We start from the raw sequence: 17,952 nt of genomic DNA on the forward strand, positions 1-17,952 counted from the left end.
GCGACTCTCCTACTTTGGCCTCTCCAAGTGCTTGGGTTATAGGTGTGAGCCATGGTGGCTGGCATAGATTTATTTTTCTTAATCTCCCAGTGGTGACTGAGACCACTAAATTAGTGAGGTTGCTGGCATTTTCAAGAGTATTATTTGAGTAAGGCAGAACATCTTAAAAGAGCTTGGGTTTGTGTCTTTCAGGTGAGACTTCAAATCTTGGCTGTTACCGCTTCTTTTCCATGAGCCTCAGTTTTCTCATCTGTAACATGGTCCTAATGACACTACTGACCTTATTCTTGGAGCACAGTGACACTCATTTGATACTATTTTTAAAGCATCTCCTATGTGTCCCTGGCACATAGTAGGCATTCTGAACATGCTTGCCATTATTGTTGTTTGCTAGGACACTGGAAAGTCAAGTGATTTGTTCTAAAACTGGGTTGGGTTTTCATGTTCAGAAGAGGCTAGGACAGGGTGATGGTGATCCTGGAATGCCTGGCTTGCTGTGTTCACTCATCCAATTCCAGAATCAGGCCAAAGTTCTGTGGCCATTCAAAGCTTCAGGGCAAACTGTGTCTGGGTTAAGGGAACAATAGAGAGGTAATTGCAGCCATCAAATGTAGTGTGAAGCTTAAATCTAGTTTGCATCATTTCACAGCAAATGTACCTGACATATGAAACCTTTTCATCTAGTTTTCCTGAGGTTTGCTAGAGAGAGATGGTTTTATAGCGATTACATTAAACCAGCACTTGGTAATAGCAACCCCTGACACAGGTGGGCTAACAGCTTCAGAAAGCCCCTTTCTCTATTAAAGAATAATGGATCTGAACTGGGGATTTCCCTACCCCAACTCTTTCCAGTAGTATAGGATAGGAGCATTAGCTAGATTGATGATTGTGTGTATTTTTGCATTAAAAGTCAGGTTTGAAAATAACTTCTGAATTGATAACTGCGTGTTTGGATTTTCGTTAAAGCTATATTATGATTGAAACCTTTTTCACAGTTTGAAATCACAAGTCCACACATTTCACTCTGTATTAGTTAAAATACTGTAAGCCCATTTCAGTAACCTAATTGAATGCTATGTCTGATTCATGGTAATGATAAGTTGGAGTTCTCAGGTAGTGACCACTCTATTCTGAGTAAATCAAACAGCAAGCTCCCCTCTCTGTGATTGCAGTCAGCTTGTTTGACAGCCCACTCTGTGTGTGTGTGTGTGTGTGTGTGTGTGTGTGTGTGTGTGTGTGTGTGTACACATAACTCATTCTTTGGAATTCTCCCATGGAAAAGCAAAGGAAGGAAGCTGAGGGGAGGATGGGGCGATTGCATCCTGTACCCTTTGCAGGGGTGTGGCCACGACTGCCTCAGCCGAAGGGACGTGATACATTGTTTTTTCACTTAGGATGCCTGGATAGTGATAAGTCTTGATGAAAGGCAGGAGTGGCTTTTATTGTCATTCATACTGGACAGGAGCCTCTTGCTAGAGGCCTGCCGGAATCCTATCTAGTATTTTATTTCTAGAACTTTGCAGGGAGAGGAAGAGAAGCAGGAGCATCAGTGAAGTGAACCTGCAGAGCTTTCAAAGCCACCTTAGAACTCCAGACCCACCTTGACTTCGGTTCAGCTCTGGCTGCTCCTATGAATGAAACTGCCAAGTGGGTTGGCCAGGTGTTTGATTTTCAGGAGAATGCCATGTTTCTTCTTGCTGCTTCCTAAGTCTCATTTGAATGATGGATTTTACCCTGGCAGAGAGAAACTCTTTGGGATCATATGAGGTAAGATATTGGAAAGTGCTGTGGAATGAATTCCACTGTCACCTGATTTCCTTGTCCAATGTTTGAGATTTAAAGTTTTTTCTGCCTTTCACCTTGAAAAGCTCTTAAATATGGTCCCCTCCCAGCTTGCTTAGGGACAATTATTGACAAACTATGCAGCACATTTATCACTTGACAACTAGATCTAAGAGATCAGTGCTGAGATTAAAGCATGTAGAACTTTTACGTATAGCTAGACAATCACCTCATGAATTTTTAGGGTCCTGGTTGTTTTAAATGGATTTTGATGTTACTGTGATGTTAAGTACAGGTTCTACCTACAAGAAAATGCTTTTGAAAGCTGCCTTAGGTTGAGTCTAAATAGATTTCATGCTAGGTTTTCTGTCCCTAGAATAATCATGGTTTTTGACTAATTTTAAAGTTCTTCTTTCAGGCAATGAGATGGGAAAACAGATTTGCTTTTAAGGTAAAGTTCATATGGACAAGTATTCATAGACATCCATATTCTGGAGACTGTTGATTTAATGGCAGTCTTACAACAAAACTTTAACTTGAGAATAAGACCATGGTTTTTATATATTATCTTGTGGCAACTGTGGCAAACTGACCCAGTTTTCTATAGACCTCTAAAATTTGCAAGCAGAAAATCTACTTTAATTAATTATTTAAAAAGTGGAACAACTCCAGGGCAAAATTTTAGTTCTGATCTAATGCCTTGCAAGTTAGTCGTATACAGTGAATTTTTTTAAACTTTTTGGCTATTAAATGTCAATCAGTGATTCCCAAGAGGGGCGGTGATGTTAATTTTTATTGCCGTGTAGGGTGCAACTGGCATTTAGTGCCCCAGAGCCAAGGATGCTAATGTTTCTGCAATGTATTGGATAGACTCTCACAAAGAATTACCCCCTAGTATGCCTGTAGTGCCTCATTGAGCTCAGTTTAGTGAAAAGTATGTTGATGATTTAGTAAAGGTTTACATGAGCAGTCATCTCCGGAAAGGTCATTGAACTTCTGATACAGCAGTTGTAGGGAGGGACCCACACTTTGTTTGCATTATTCTTTAGGATCAGGAGCAGTGAATGTTTCAGAAATACTGCTCCCACATGCTTCTTTTTTTTTTTTTTTTTTTTTTACTTTTATTTTAGGTTCAGGGGTACATGTGCAGGTTTGTTATGTAGTTACACTTGTGTCACAGGGTTTTGTTGTACAGATTATTTCCTCACTCAGGTACTAAGCTTACTACACAATAATTTATTTTTTCTGATCCTCTCTCTCCTCCCATCCTCCACCCTCAAGTAGGCCCCAGTGTCTGTTGTTTCCCTATTTGTGTTCATCTGTTCTCATCTTTTAGCTCACACTTGTAAGTGAGAAAATGCAGTATTTGATTTTCTGTTCCTGTGTTTGTTTGCTAAGAATAATGGCCTCCAGCTCTATCCATGCTCTCGCAAAGTACAAGCTCTCATTCTTTTTTATGGCTGCATAGTATCCCGTGGTGTACGTGTACCACATTTTCTTTATCCCATTTGCCATTGATGGGCATTTAGGTTGATTCCATGTCTTCGCTATTGTGAATAGTGTTGCAGTGAACATAGACATGCATGTGCCTTTATGGTAGAATGATTTATATTGTTTTGGGTATATACCCAGTAATGGGATTGCTGGATTAAATGGTAGTTCTGTTTTTAGCTCTTTGGGGAATCAACACACTGCTTTTTTGTTTATTTTTATTTTTTATTTTTTTTAGAGACAGGGTTTCACTTTGTTGCCCAGGCTGGAGTGCAGTGGCATGATCATAGCTCACTGCGGTATGGAATTCCTGGGCTCAAGCAATCCTCCTGCCTCAGCATCCTGAGTAGCTAGAACTGCAGGTTTGTGACACCATGTCCAACTAATTTTTAAAAATTATTTGTAGAGACAGGGCCTTGCTGTGTTGCCTGGGCTAATCTCTAACTCATAGCGTCAAGCAATTCTCCTACCTTGGCCTCCCAAAGTACTGGTGTTACAGGCATGAGCCACCACACCCAGCCATTCCCACATGCTTCTAATGAATATTTGCAGGCTGAGATTAGATGAGCTCCAACAAGCTTTTGGTTTAGGTCAATAAGAGTAACTTCCTTCTTTAAAGGTAGCCATTATAGTTCCTCATCCATATTATATGAATTCATTAAAATAAAAGGAGTAATATACTCCTAACCAAAGGATGCTTTTGTACTGAACATTATATTTCATAATGATTATATATTTCTCTGAATTTTTTGCCTTAGGCACAACGAAAAAGTAACATCCTACAGGTTCTAGGGTTTGCTTTTAAATTTCATTTACTACTAAAAGAGGTTATCTTTGAGAGCAAGCTTAGCATATACATGGTATGTTTTAAATAATTAGAGGAAAGAAAGGAGGGTGTGTAATCAAATTTCTACTGTGATTCCTGGTAACTCTTTACATACATAGTACCCAGGTAGAGATTCTCAAGTTAAACATTACATTCAGGTCGTGGTTTCATTGTGTAGGGAGATGAGGGTGCCTCCGTCTGTTTTTTTATCAAGCAGGCTTAAAACTCATTGACAGAATTTTAAGCTTTGAATGACCTTCCATTCAAGAACCAGGCAGTACTGAGATATTACGTGTGAGATATTGTGCTATGCTCTTAGTGGCATAGTTTACAGTCACCATACAGTAAGGACTTCACCCTTGATGTCTATTCTTTTGGTGTCTGTGGATGAAGAAGGCAGAGCTTCAGGAAACATATAAATAAGCATGTTTTTGTTTTAATTTATGTATATTTATGAGAAATTAGAATAAAATAAATTTTAAAAGTAAAAGCTAAGGAAATGAGGTTTGAGAATTGTGCTTTTGAGTATTCCAATAAAACATAGCTCCCTTTAAAAGAAGGAATAAATAGAGTTTCATTTTGTTTTGTTTTATTTAGACGGAGTCTTGCTCTGTCACCCAGGCTGGAGCACAGTGGTGCAATCTCAGCTCACTGCACCCTCCACCTCCTGGGTTCAAGAAAGATCCAGGCGATTCTCCTGCCTCAGCTCCCCGAGTAGCTGGCATTATACACACCCACCATTATGCCAAGCTCATTTTTTGTATTTTTAGTAGAGACAGGGTTTTGTCATGTTGATCAGGCTGGTCTCAAACTCCTGACCTCAAGTGATCCACCCAGCTCAGCCTCCCAAAGTGCTGGAATTACAGGTGTTAGCCACTGTGCCTGGCCCAAAATAGGTTTTGGAAACTTGTATGTTTGGCTCCTGATATGTGCCAGGTTCATATACTATACTCATGTACTCCTCACAGCTTTCTGAGCTGAAGTGTGATTATTATCATTTTATAGATTAAGAAAATGGAATCTATACAGTTTTTAAGACTTGTCCAAGGTCATTAATCCAGCAAATGGGAGAAATAGCCAAATCAGCTATTACCTAGCAGCGGCAGCCTGGCAACATCAGTATCAAGCAGTGTATTATTCTTATTGCACCTGTAATGTATGATATATAATTGAAAAGGAAAACATACTTCTGTTGGTGTGTTAGTCTATTTCACACTGCTATAAAGAACTTCCCTGAGACTGTATAATTTATAAAGGAAAGAGGTTTAATTGACTCACAGTTCCACATGGCTGGGGAGGCCTCAGGAAACTTATAATCATGGAAGAAGGTGAAGGGGAAGCAGGCACTTTCTTCACAAGGTGGCAGGAGAGAGAAATGAGCAAAAGCAGGAAGAACTGTCTTATAAAACCATCATATTGCCCAGGCATGGAGGCTCATGCCTGTAATCCCAGCACTTTGGAGGGCCAAGACAGGCAGATCATTTGAGGTCAGGAGTTCAAGACCAGTCTGGCCAACCTGGTGAAACCATGTCTCTACTAAAAATGTAAAAATTAACTGGGCATGGTGGCAGGTGCCTGTAATCCCAGCTACTTGGGAGGCCGAGGCAGGAGAATTGCTTAAAGCCGGGAGGTGGAGGTTGTGATGAGCCTAGATTGCGCCATTGCACTCCAGCCTGGGCAACAAGAGCGAAACTCTGTCTCCAAAAAAAAAAATCAGATCTCATGAGAACCCACTCACTATCATGAGAGCAGCATGGGGGAACCACCCCCATGATCCAGTGATCTCCCTCCCTCGACATGTGGGGATTACAGAACCCTCCCTTGACACATAGGATTACAGTTTGAGATGGGATTTGGGTGGGGACACAGAACCAAACTTCATCAGTTGGTAAATAAAGGTCCGTATAGACTGAACACGAGTGCTATAGTAAACAAGTTGCATTAAGGGTTTTACTGAGCTACAAAGTGATGAAGAATCAGAGCTTTATATTTTGACTGATTAAAGTTGAGTGTGGGGAAAATTGGACTTTCAGGAGTTGTTTGAATAAAGAGAGGGAGGAGAAGAGCATGGTGGAAGTAGACAGTGAAATTACAAGACAGTGTTTGACTTGGAGAGGGCTTAGAGGAGGATGAGTTGCCTGCCAGAGTTGTTGAACTGAAGAGTATGAAATTTGATCACAGCCTTTTGCACTAAGGATGGATATTTGTATTGCCTGCAGCTGTATCTGCACAGGGAGGATGGAGATGGAGGAGAATCAAGTCCAGGTTATGGGTACCATGCTTGGTGGTTGGCCTGGGCATGAAGTATCATGTGCCATCCTCTCTTGCTCTTCTACAGTTTGTTCTGCACACAGCAGCCAGAATTATCATTATCATTTTTTTAATGCAGATCATGTCACTTCCCTGCTTTAAATTCTCCAGTGACTTTCCATTATCCTCAGAGTGTGGTCTAGACAGACCATAAGGTATAGTGTTGAGGAGCATGGTCACTAGAGCAAGACTGGGTTCACTCTGTACATACAGTAGTCTCCCCTTATCCATGGGGGATACGTTGCAAGACCCCTAGTAGATACCTGAACCTGCAGATAGTGCTGAACCCTACCATACAATGTTTTTCCCTATACATATATACCTATGATAACATTTACTTTATGGATTAGGCACAGTAAGAGATTAACAATAACAGAATAGAACAATTATAACTATAACAAAAGGTACATGAATGTGGTCTCTCAAATATGCAAATGTGACCTCTTTCTCTGAAAATATCTTACTGTACTGTATTCACCCTACTTCTTCTTCTCATGATGCTGTGAGATGATAAAATGCCTGCATGATGAGATACCATGACAGCTGATCTGATAATTGGGATGGCTACTAAGTGACTGACAAACAGGGAGCATCTACAGCATGAATCTGCTGGACAGAGAGATGATTTACATCCAGGCAGGATGAAAGGGACAATGCAAAATTTCATCACACTGCTCAGAATGTGCACTACCTGAAACTTATGAATTGTTTCTGGAATTTTCCATCTAATATTTTCAGACGTGTTAACCTTGGATAACGGAAATTGCAGAAAGTTAAACTATAGATAAGAGGGGACTGCTGTACCAGCTTTGTCATCTTAGACAAATTTCTTAACCTCTCCCTGTTTCACTTTCCTCATTGTTAAAAATTTTATAGATAATAGTTCCTACCCTAAAGGGTTGTTGGAGTTTTAAAGGAGTGAATATAAGTGAAACACTAGAATAGCACCGGCACGTGTAAGCTCTAGAGAATATTATTGTTACTATTACAGCCTAGAAGCTGGCCCTTGCCTGTCTGTTTCTCTGATCTCGTCTTCTCCTACTCTATGCCTCATTCATGCTGCTCTGGCTGCATCACCCTGATGTTCCTTGGAACTTGGTAGGCTTGCTTCTGTTTCAGGGCTTTGCATTTTTGTTTTATGCCTTTTCCCAAAATCTCCCTATGGTTCACTCCCCTGCTTCATTCAGTTTCCTGTTCAAATGCTTCCCTGATCAACCTATGTAAAATTGTACTTTCCTACCAACCTGTCTCCACCCCATACCCAAGCTCTCCTTCTTTAAGCCAGTTACTCCTACTTGACATTACATTTTTGTTTATGTATGTACTTACTGACTACTTTCTCCATCAGACCAAAATCTCCACCAGGACAAAGACTTTGACTCTTTTATTTCTACACAAATCCCTGTCACTTAGAATATTGCCTGGCAGACAGTGGATGCTCAATAAATATTTGGTGAATTAACTTTTATGAATTTCATTTTCTCTATCCCTTCTATAATTACTGTTTTCCTTCTGTCTTTGAGACTTAAACTGTTCTTTTCAACTCTCTGTGACCTGTTACACTTGTCCAAATTATCCAAATGGAAACAGAGCATTTACTCTTCTCTTTCTAATGAAAGTTCTTTGATAGTCTTGTTCTAATACTGCCAGCCTTGGTACTGGGGATAGGATTGAGTCATTTTATCATCATTGTCATAGAACATTCTTGAAGGGCCTAATGTTGGATCTTGTGCTGCGGTGTTTACTGAGCTACCAGATGCTGGCCATACTTCCCCATTTAAAAGGGCTTGGGTTTACATTTTCGTTATAAAGCATAATTGTCAAAGGAAAGTAGGCATGCAAGTATGATGGAGAAAATTATGTACTGACAACAATGTGTATTTGAAAGAGACTTTGGAAATCTTTAAGTCTCAAGTTTTATAAAGAACACCTCCTTCCTGCTAATGTTTTTTTATCATGAAATTGGATGCAACTATTGCAAATGCCTTATTCTGTTTTCACATGAGATTTATTGTAAGTTTTTACAATAGCCACAGAAATTGTAAGTTTCTTGTTTTATGTAAGTAAGCCTTTAGTCATTTTTCCATCTGAAGTATTATCAAAGAATTTAAGTTCTCACAAATCCTATGTAGTAAAACATTCAGTGGGGGGGAAAAATCTTAATTTAGAAATGGTCTGAAAGTCTGTGTCAAGAAGAAACTTTAAGATGTTTCAAAGGCCTTACCAAAAACTGGTTATGCGATCTTAAGTAAGCCTCTTAATCTTTTTTGTGCTTTCATGTGACCAACTGTAGGATATAAACAAAGTTGAATGTCACCTCAGCAGTCTGGATGAATTAAGTGTGAATGTTAATTGGTAAGTCTTATTATAAAGATCTAGAGTTTAAGCTGGCCTTATGAAATTTGCCTGATAATGCTTACCAAGAATTTGCAATGTTGTCCTTGTTTTTCTCTATATGGAATAAGATGGAGATCTCTTTAAAAAGGCTTTATGTGTTCCATGGTGAGACCTTTATTTCCCTTTTATATATTTAAAAAATATAATACTAATATTCAATTAATATCATATAATCAAAAGAAAATATCAGGATACTGAGGATTTTTCTTGGCCTGTTTGCTGGGCTCACAGCAGGAGACACCCTGTTTAGTCAGCTCACTGGGCCATGTTTGGCTTGTGCTCTGACCTGGATCTTGTGGCCACTACAACTGTGTGCTCAGCCCCTGGCAGCAGCAGGTGTGTGAGCAAGCAAGTATGGGCTCCGGCCAGCCATTCCAAGCACTGGCATAGTGGTGGGTTCCATGCAGGGCTTGTGGCTTGACCAGCTATGTCACCCTGAGGGGAATGTGGTGGTGCCCAGCCAAAGGTGCCCACAGTCCTGAAGCCCCAGAAGCTCTTTAAAAGAGCTTAAAGATAATTCACTTTTTTAGTTCCACTCTCTGTAGCATATGTGGCATGTTAGCCTAGTCAGCCCCTTGCCTCACTCCGGCCCATGGCTCTGGGGCCGGGGCTTGGCCCTGATATTACTTCCCATTGCACGGGGTGGCTGCCCTCCACTGGTGGAGGGCAGAAGGCCACAGTATTATAGCCTTCTGAATACCTGCATTTGGTGGGTCCCGAGTTCTTGCCCCATGTCCAAGAAGAATGAGGTCATGCTGACAATTGGAGGGTGATGAGGTCAGAGAATTTAATTGAGTGACAAAACAGCACTCAATGCAGAGGGGATGGTAAGGTGGTCTCTCATCCTAAGTCAGACCTTCTGTCTCATTGTGGCTGAGCCTAGGGTTTTTATAGGCAGGAAGATGGGGGAGGGGCAGACCATAGGCAGTATTGGAAAAGGCAACGTTCGATTGGTTATAAAGCATTATTCAGAAAGAGCTAATGAGGAAAGGGCGGGCAAACAGGAACAGAGGTTCTCACTCCAGATCATAGCTTTCATCCAGAATCAGCAGCCTGGTCTTTCAGCCTTCAGGCCATTTTTGGCCTGAAGGTGGTGTTGCACCAGTGACTCACCCCTATCTACCTAGGCATTTATCTGCCTCTTCTCATTATCAGTACCTTTTAGTCAACCAAATCTGAGCACCTACTATGTGCCAGGTTTTATTCGAGGCACTTGGGATACATTAGTAAACAGAATAAACAAAATTCCTTGACTTCCTGGAGTTTACATTCAAGAGAGGAAGACAGATGTTATATTGGAATGTGTAACTAGAGTATGTGAGAAGGTGATAAAGATTATGGAAAGGAAATTGAGCAGAGTAAGATAGTCCAGGAATGCTGGAGGAAGACTTGCATTTCAAAATGAAGCAGTCAGAGTAGGCCTCATTGAGAAGGTGATGTATAAGCCACAAAATTGAAGGAAGGAATTGAGCCATAGGGTATCTGAGGGAAGTTTCAGACAAATGGAATGGCCAGAACACAGTCCCTGGGGCCAAATCCTGACCACACCTTTGGGGACATCAGGGATGTCAGTGTGGCTGGAGGGGAGAAAGGAAGGAGGTGGGGAAGGTAGGGAAGGGTGAAGTCAGAGTGAAATTGGAAGGAGTGGGCGGCCATGTCCTGTAGGCACTGGAAGCCATCATAAACACTTTGAATTTCACTCTGAGAGAAATAGGGAGCCACTGAACGGAAGAGAGACATGTTTCTATATGCCAGTGTGATCTGTGTTTGAAATTGATTCTTCTGTAAGCCATTTCTGAACTGCTCCTAATTATCTGGTATACTGGGCCATGACTGTAACTCTTGGGAAGGATTTACTGAAATGAGTCCAAGTGTTTCTTCTCACTGGGCTGTCAATGATTTTTTTTCCTTGTCAAATGAGTATTTAATCAATAGTTTAGGATCAATTATTTTTATCTAGGAAGTTGCTTAGCAGAGCCTCCTCCCTTTGCCTAGTACTTCTAGAGGTGTGAGTGTACAGGTGACCCCTCAGCGGTGTGGCTCAGACTTGACTATATGTCACCCACTTTGGATCTAGTGAAACATTTCACATTCTCCAGTTTGGCTTCACTCACTGCTTATGATACCCCACTATACAGGACACAGCATTAAAACGTCTCTCTCAAACTTGGCAGTCGGTGGCATGAGTTCAACAAGTGTACCCTGTGCCTCTTCGCCCTGCCAGCATTCCCTTCCAGGGCAATGATGGGTCCATGTCAGAGATAATGTCCTACATACCTTTCAGTGCACAGATATTCCCCAGGCTAGACCTTGCAGTCTTGTCATTGGCTCTTCTCAGCCTGTGTTGTTTTTTTCTGCCTTGTAATGTGCTGGTGCCCATTTCTGCAATCTTGGGCACGTTATTTTCAGCAAATCATTCTGGTGCCATTCAAGTGGCTTCAAACCTGTAGTCACCAGTAGGTGCCCTCTTAGCAGGTGGCCTGGTTGTTGCCATGATTGTAATCTGAACATGTCAGACACACATGCTAAGTTGGCAAATTCATAAGGAAGTTTGCCAGTGAATTCTCCTAGCACTTAATAAAATTGGTGCTCCATTTGGTACACTCAGTGTACCAAATATATACACACAGATATATTTTGCATTGCATTATATCTGTGTGCCAATCTCCTCCCACTATCCTGGCAGCTCTTTATGGCAAGAAATAGGTGCTCATGATCTTCATAGTAGTCAGTCAATAAATACCTGTCAAATGAATGAATGAACAAGATAACAAGTGAGAGGGACAGCAGTCAAAGAGATATGTATGTTCTACAGCATTGGTGTGATTGCTAAACTTCCCTGGAAATAACCATGGAGCTTGGTGAAAGAGTTGGAAAGTTTAGTAGAGTTGGGGAGCCACCCTTCTCCTACAGGCTAGCTCAGCTTTCAAAGTCATCATCACAGTTTCCTCTTCAACATTGCTCTGGGATTCGAGTAACTGGCCTGGTACATGTTGGTACATTTGCACCATTTTAACAGTCAAGCAGTCCTTCTGAAGGGAAGTTCTTTGTCCAGGTCTAGAATGATGATTTTGATTCAACTCCTGGCTTAATATTACTCTCCAATTCCAAATTCCAGACAGGCATCTAATTCCTGAGTGTATCCAAAATAAGATCAAGCACATTTATGGTTCCAATCTCAGGACATAGTTGTTTTTAATTTATATCCAAAAGGTAATAAAAAATCAATTTAGAAGTTTATGCCTTTTTTTTTTAAAGAAAATGTAAAGAGGAGATGGAATTACTTTAAAGCAAAAGAAAATTTGAAAGTATTGTTTTTCTTCTCTCTGGCACAGTCTGTCACATGGCATCTTTCTCAAAAAATTTCTCCTCTATTTTCAACTCCTCTGGGTTGGTAGGAGGGTAAGTGCTTTGGATACTTTTATTTGTTTCTTTTTTATCTCTAGTACTGCATGGAGGTTTTAGAGATATTTAATATAAGCATAAAAACGTTTCCAAATCTAGAATATGTTTAGATATGTCTGGTCATATTTCCTACATATTCTCTTGTTATCTTAAAAGGATAATTTTCTGGAAATCCAAGAATCATGTACAGGAAAAAAATTAATATTTTAAAAATAATTTTCACAAACATCCTTGTTTGTGAAATATGAGAAAGAAAGAACTTGAAAAAAATTAAATTTTGTATTTATATTATTTTAGCTTTGTGTGTCATTTTTTTTTAAATTCAGTTTTAAAAAATATTACTGTCTATAATTACATTGTAGGTTAATATAATTACCAACTTTTCCAGGGAAGGAAAGGTTAATCTACTGGGGCTCAAGCAAAAATAGTAACGTTGACCCCTGAATTCATCTTTAAATGTGGTCACTTGTTTGTTGTTTCTGATAGCCATTCATAGAACCAAATTTTGAACCATGGAAGGTAAAGAAATACACATGTCTAGGGAATGGATGAGAAAACAATGACTGCCTTAGATTTGCAGATTTCTCAAAGGAGATCTCCATAAACCCTTTCCAAAGACACTTTAAACCTAACAGCGCAGAGCCATATGAATCATATACAGTCACCAGGAACATTAATCATTCCTCCTCTTTTGTCCCTTTTAACAAAACATGCACACCTTTACCATCTTTTTGCATTGCATTATATCTGTGTGCCATTCTCCTCCTACTATCTTGTTAGCTCTTTATGGCAGGAAATAGGTGCTCATGATCTTCATAGCAGTCAGTTAATAAATACCTGTCGCATGAATGAACAAGGTAACAAGTGAGAGGGACAACTTGTCCTTCTCAAAGGGCATATCTCAACAAGTCAAAGAGATATGTGTGTTCCACAGCACTGCTGTGATTGCTCAACTTCCCTGGAAATAACCATGGAGCGAATTTTTCAAAATGTGGTCTTTATGGTACCTGCATCTGAATCATCTGGTTGGGTTGCTTGCTAAAATTCAAATTCCTGAGCCTACTGAATTCAAAATCTCTGGAAGAGCAGCAGAGGAATTAGCATTTTTTCCTTTCTTTCAAATGGAGTCTCACTCTATTCCCCAGGCTGGAGTGCAGTGGCACAGTCCCAGCTCGCTGCAACCTCCGCCTCTTGGGTTCAAGCAATTCTCCTGCCTCAGCCTCCCAAGTAGCTGAGATTACAGGCATGCACCACCATGCCCAGCTAATTTTTTGTATTTTTAGTAGAGTTGGAGTTTCACCATGTTGGTTAGGCTGGTCTCAAACTCCTGACCTCAAGTAATCCGCCTACCTCAACCTACCAAAGTGCTAGGATTATGGGCGTGAGCCACCATGCAAGAATTAGCATTTTAAAGAAGCACCGCCCACTCCCCCTCATTCATTGTGGCAATGGAGTTGGGCATTCATTGCCCTGGAGGATCAGTTAGCTTAAAGAGAAGGTGACCTGTGAGGATCTGTGTCAGTGAATGTACAGGAGATGTTGGCAAGTCTGCTATATAGAGATTCTGTTTAAGACCCCTAGGTGTTCTTCCTAAAAGTGATGTGGTTTTCATGAAGGAAAAGGGGCCCAATTTCTTACCTCACTAACAAGCTCTGAGAAATTTCTCTGAGTCACTGTATAGTTAATAGAAGAGGGTTGTGTGTTGTAATTTTCTGTTTCTATTCCTTTATCTCCTGTGTCCAAACACTTTGTTTCTCCCTTGAAGAAGCAGAATTAACATAAGTAATTCCAGTATTACTAATAGGATTAATTGGAATAGCCCTAAGTTGTAATTTTTAAAAATAATAATAAAATGAAATCACTTTGGATAGGTATCATGGCCAGGCATGGTGGTCACATCTGTAAACGCAGTGCTTTTGGAGGCTAAGGTGGGAGGACCACTTGAGTACGCGCGCGCGCGCGCGCACACACACACACACACACACACACACACACACACACGTTTCACTTTTCTATTTAGAGAAAATGTGCAGCCAACTAGACTTGTAAAAGCGTAAAGAAGACATGAGACATGAAGGGACAAGATTACTATAAAGCTTATCAAACAAAATCATATTTAGAAGGTATTTGGGTGTGTGTATTGATATCTACAATATTCCTTTTTTTTTTTTGTAATTACATTTCCACTAGGAAGTTACTATCTCAAATATATTCTCCTGTAATATAGACTCTATTGTAACTCAAAAACAGACACTTTAATCCCAGCAGGAGAAGAAATAGGAATAAGGATGGGAAAGAGGGCAAGTAAGGTACTGGTCAAAGAGCAAAGAGAAAAGCAGGAGAGTATACCTCATGGAAGCCGACAGGTTTCTAGGTTGAGTGGAAGGTTCCTCTAGAAGAAAAGCTTAAAGACTACAATGAGAGAAAGTGCCTGGTGGAGGGAAGGGGGCCCCACTGTAAAAGGGAGTAGAGCCCTGGGCAAGAAGGCAGGAAGTAGGCACAGATACAGAGGAGATGGTAGTAGAGAGGTGGAGAAATCAAAGGAGATCAGGCCTAATGTCCTCTGTGTTTTGAATGCCATAGGATGCATGATGCCCTGCTCCAAAGAGGGTGGAAATTAGGTAGGGGATGTGAGGACAGTGAGGCAGATTTGGAATTGTTAAGAGGAATGAGAAAGGGAAATGGCCAACTGTAACCTGGTTTTAAAGACCAGTGTCAGTCTATGATCTGTTGAAACCTTTACTCAGTTAAAGGAAGAAATACATTTATAATCATCTCTACATTACACATACAGAGGATTTAGAATTGTTTCTTTGATATGCCTTTTTATATTCAGTTTTTGTTCTTTTTTTGAGGGTCTTGCTCTATCATCTAGGCTAGAGTGCAGTGGTACAATCGTAGCTCGCTGCAGCCTTGAACTGTTGGGCTCTAAGGCTACTCCCGCCTCAGTCTCCTGAGTAACTAGGACTGTAGGTGTGCACCATCATGCCCAGCTAATTTTTATTTTTACTTTTTGTAGAGACGGGGTCTTGCTATGTTGCCCAGGCTGGTCTCAAAGTCCTGGCCTCAAGTGATCCTCCTATCTTGTCCTACTGAAGTGTTGGGATGGCAGACATGAGCCACTGCACATAGGCCAGCTATTGTTCTTACTTTGGGATGGGGGCATTTTGAAAAGACCAATTCACCTCAAACAGGTACTAAATGAGGATAAAAAAGAATGGTTCATAGCTAACAGGAAAAAAATATGTTGGCCAAAAAAAAAAAATCCATGAACTGTAGATCTGAGCAGAGAAAATGCTATCACTCTAAAAGGATTCTCAGGCTAGGCTAGAAGTGACTCCACAACCTAAACAAAGGTGTGAACAAACATTTAATCTGAAGAATTAATTAAAATTTGTCTTCTTGGAACAAAGCAAAGGAATGAGTCATTCTAGGCATTTCTTAACATGAGGTGCCAAGGCTGGCCAGGGCTCTGCTAGTTGCAGTAGGAGCAGTAGCAGTGGTAGAAGTTGCAGTGGGCATTTCACAGTAATGTGAGCTCTGTGTCCCTAAAGTTGTTCATTTCTCAGGATTTATATTTCCAATTAGGGGTTGCTGCCACTTGATGGTGGAAGTGTTTGTGTCTGTCAAGGATAATGAATTATCAACAAAATACGATCTCATCAAAGAAAAATTTTCATCTAGAATAACCAGAATATTAACTTGAGTATCTCTTACTTGTCAAGCACCATGCTTGGCAGGGAATTACACAGAAGCTTTCTTTCCTTATAAAGGCCAAAGGATGGTCACTGGCTGTGGCATTAGGACTTGTTTACTGTAATCAAAACAGGCCCATCCAGCTTCTGCTCAGGGTCAGCTCATTCTACTTCTGAACCTTTTTTTTTTTTTTTTGTCATATATGGAACATTTGTGTTCTATGTGAACCTGAGTACTCATGGTACAATTTAGCTACCTGACTTCAAAGAGCCAACCTTTGAATATCACAGATTTCTTTGAATATCACAGATTTCACCAGGCTGGGCACGGTGGCTCATGCCTGTAATCCCAGCACTTTCAGAGGGCAAGGTGGGCAAATCACCTGAGATCAGGAATTTGAGACCAGCCTGGCCAAGATAGTGAAAGCCCATCTCTACCAAAAAATACAAAAATTAGCTGGGCATGGTGGTGCACACCTGTAATGCCAGCTACTTGGGAGGCTGAGGCAGGAGAATCGCTTGAACCCAAGAGGCAGAGATTGCAGTGAGCTGAGATAATGCCACTATAATCCAGCCTGGGTGACAGAGCAAGCTGCATCTCAAAAAAAAGATTTCACCAAATGGAAATAGAATTTTCTATATGGCCTATGAACCAACCAGGGGAACTAAGTCAGAGATATATATAGTTTATCCCAACCTATAGGAGCTGGTGGGTGAATTGAACACTTAACTCTAGGCTTGCTTCATGGTAAAGGGTCTGGGAAGAAAGCACACATTACTTATTCTCCCTTATTTCCTACTTCTAAGACTAAGCAAGGATATGCAGGTGGTACAATATTTCTACCTTGGGTTGAACCTAACTAGCAAAGGAAATGATATTAGCGGCCCTCTTAGAATAAGAGATGCTGACACCAGTTCTTTGTCCACACTCCCTTCTAGGGACCATGTAAAGGAGCCTCAGGGAGCTCCTCTGTCCAGGGCTCAGTCCTCATCATCATCCCAATCCCATTTCTACCTGTCCATTCTAATTTTTGCCCCTCAATGGTCCATGTTCCCAAAATTGTTATGTCAGAAGTGCGTTTGTCTTAATTTATTGGCTTAATTGATTGCCTGGGGAGAAAAAGTTTAGTAATACCAAATATGCATACCCTTTTACAGTGAGGTCACATTAATAGGTACAACTTGGCTGGGCACGGTGGCTCACACCTGTGATCCTAGCACTTTGGGAGGCTGAGGTGGACGGATCACGAAGTCAGGAGTTCGAGACCAGCCTGACTAACATGGTGAAACCCTGTCTCTACTAAAAATACTAAAAAGAAAAAAATTAGCTGTGCGTGGTGGTGCGCACCTGTAATCCCAGCTACTCAGGAGGCTGAGGCAGGAGAATCGCTTGAACCCGGGAGGCAGAAGTTGCAGTGAGCCGAGATCACACCACTGCACTGCAGCCTGGGCAACAGAGTGAGACTTTGTCTCAAAAAAAAAAAAAAAAGGTACGACTTTTTTTACAGCTGCTTTTTAAGGAGCAGCAAGCACAGTGATTCTAGTGCTTGCTCCTTAAAGCCAGATTTGATACTGCCTCATTTTTTCCAAGGCCTCGAGAGAAAGGAAACTGTCACAACAACGTTTTTGAGACATTTCCCATGTACATAGCTACTTTTTAAAAAAGCTTTGTGAATAGGTGGACACCCTCTATTTCCTATGTCTGTGTTCTGTTTCTTTTAGAGTCCAATCTTCTGTGCCTTTCAAGTGACCAGTAGCTAATAAGTAAATTTATTTGTGAAAATATGAGAGTCCTTTTCCCAGCATCCAAGCAGCTCTGCTAATTCAAGTCTCTCTCAGAAGGTAAAGCAAATACCCTTGTTGTCTAACCTGGAGCTATGGTGCAAACTGAGGATTCCAGATCAAGTCAGAAATGATGAGTCTGAATCATTGAGTCGTTTTTAAGTTGAGTATGTCTGTTAAGAACTGTGTACAGCTGCAGGTAACAGACACACAACCACAGTGGCTTAACCAAATAGGACTCTAGGTAGCAAGAAGCCTGAAGGC

The 17,952-nt window shown here is 40.8% G+C and overlaps 1 protein-coding gene across 4 annotated transcripts in view; it reads left to right on the plus strand.

Moving 5' to 3' along the window:
* HECW2 (HECT, C2 and WW domain containing E3 ubiquitin protein ligase 2) overlaps nt 1-17,952 on the plus strand; it is a 382,585-nt gene that overhangs the window by 220,994 nt on the left and 143,639 nt on the right. Inside the window, exon 1 of one of the 4 annotated variants that reach the window (XM_032278793.1) lies at nt 53-1,767. The exons of the other annotated variants lie outside the window; for them this stretch is intronic. The gene's annotated coding sequence lies outside the window, so the exon portion shown is untranslated. Of the gene's footprint in view, nt 1-52; nt 1,768-17,952 lie in introns of those variants that run through there. 4 annotated transcript variants of the gene reach the window in all.

Source organism: Sapajus apella, unplaced genomic scaffold (genome assembly GCF_009761245.1).
Source record: "Sapajus apella isolate SASKATOON/1434 unplaced genomic scaffold, GSC_monkey_1.0 scaffold10, whole genome shotgun sequence".
In the NCBI taxonomy this organism is placed as follows: Eukaryota; Metazoa; Chordata; class Mammalia; order Primates; family Cebidae; genus Sapajus; species Sapajus apella.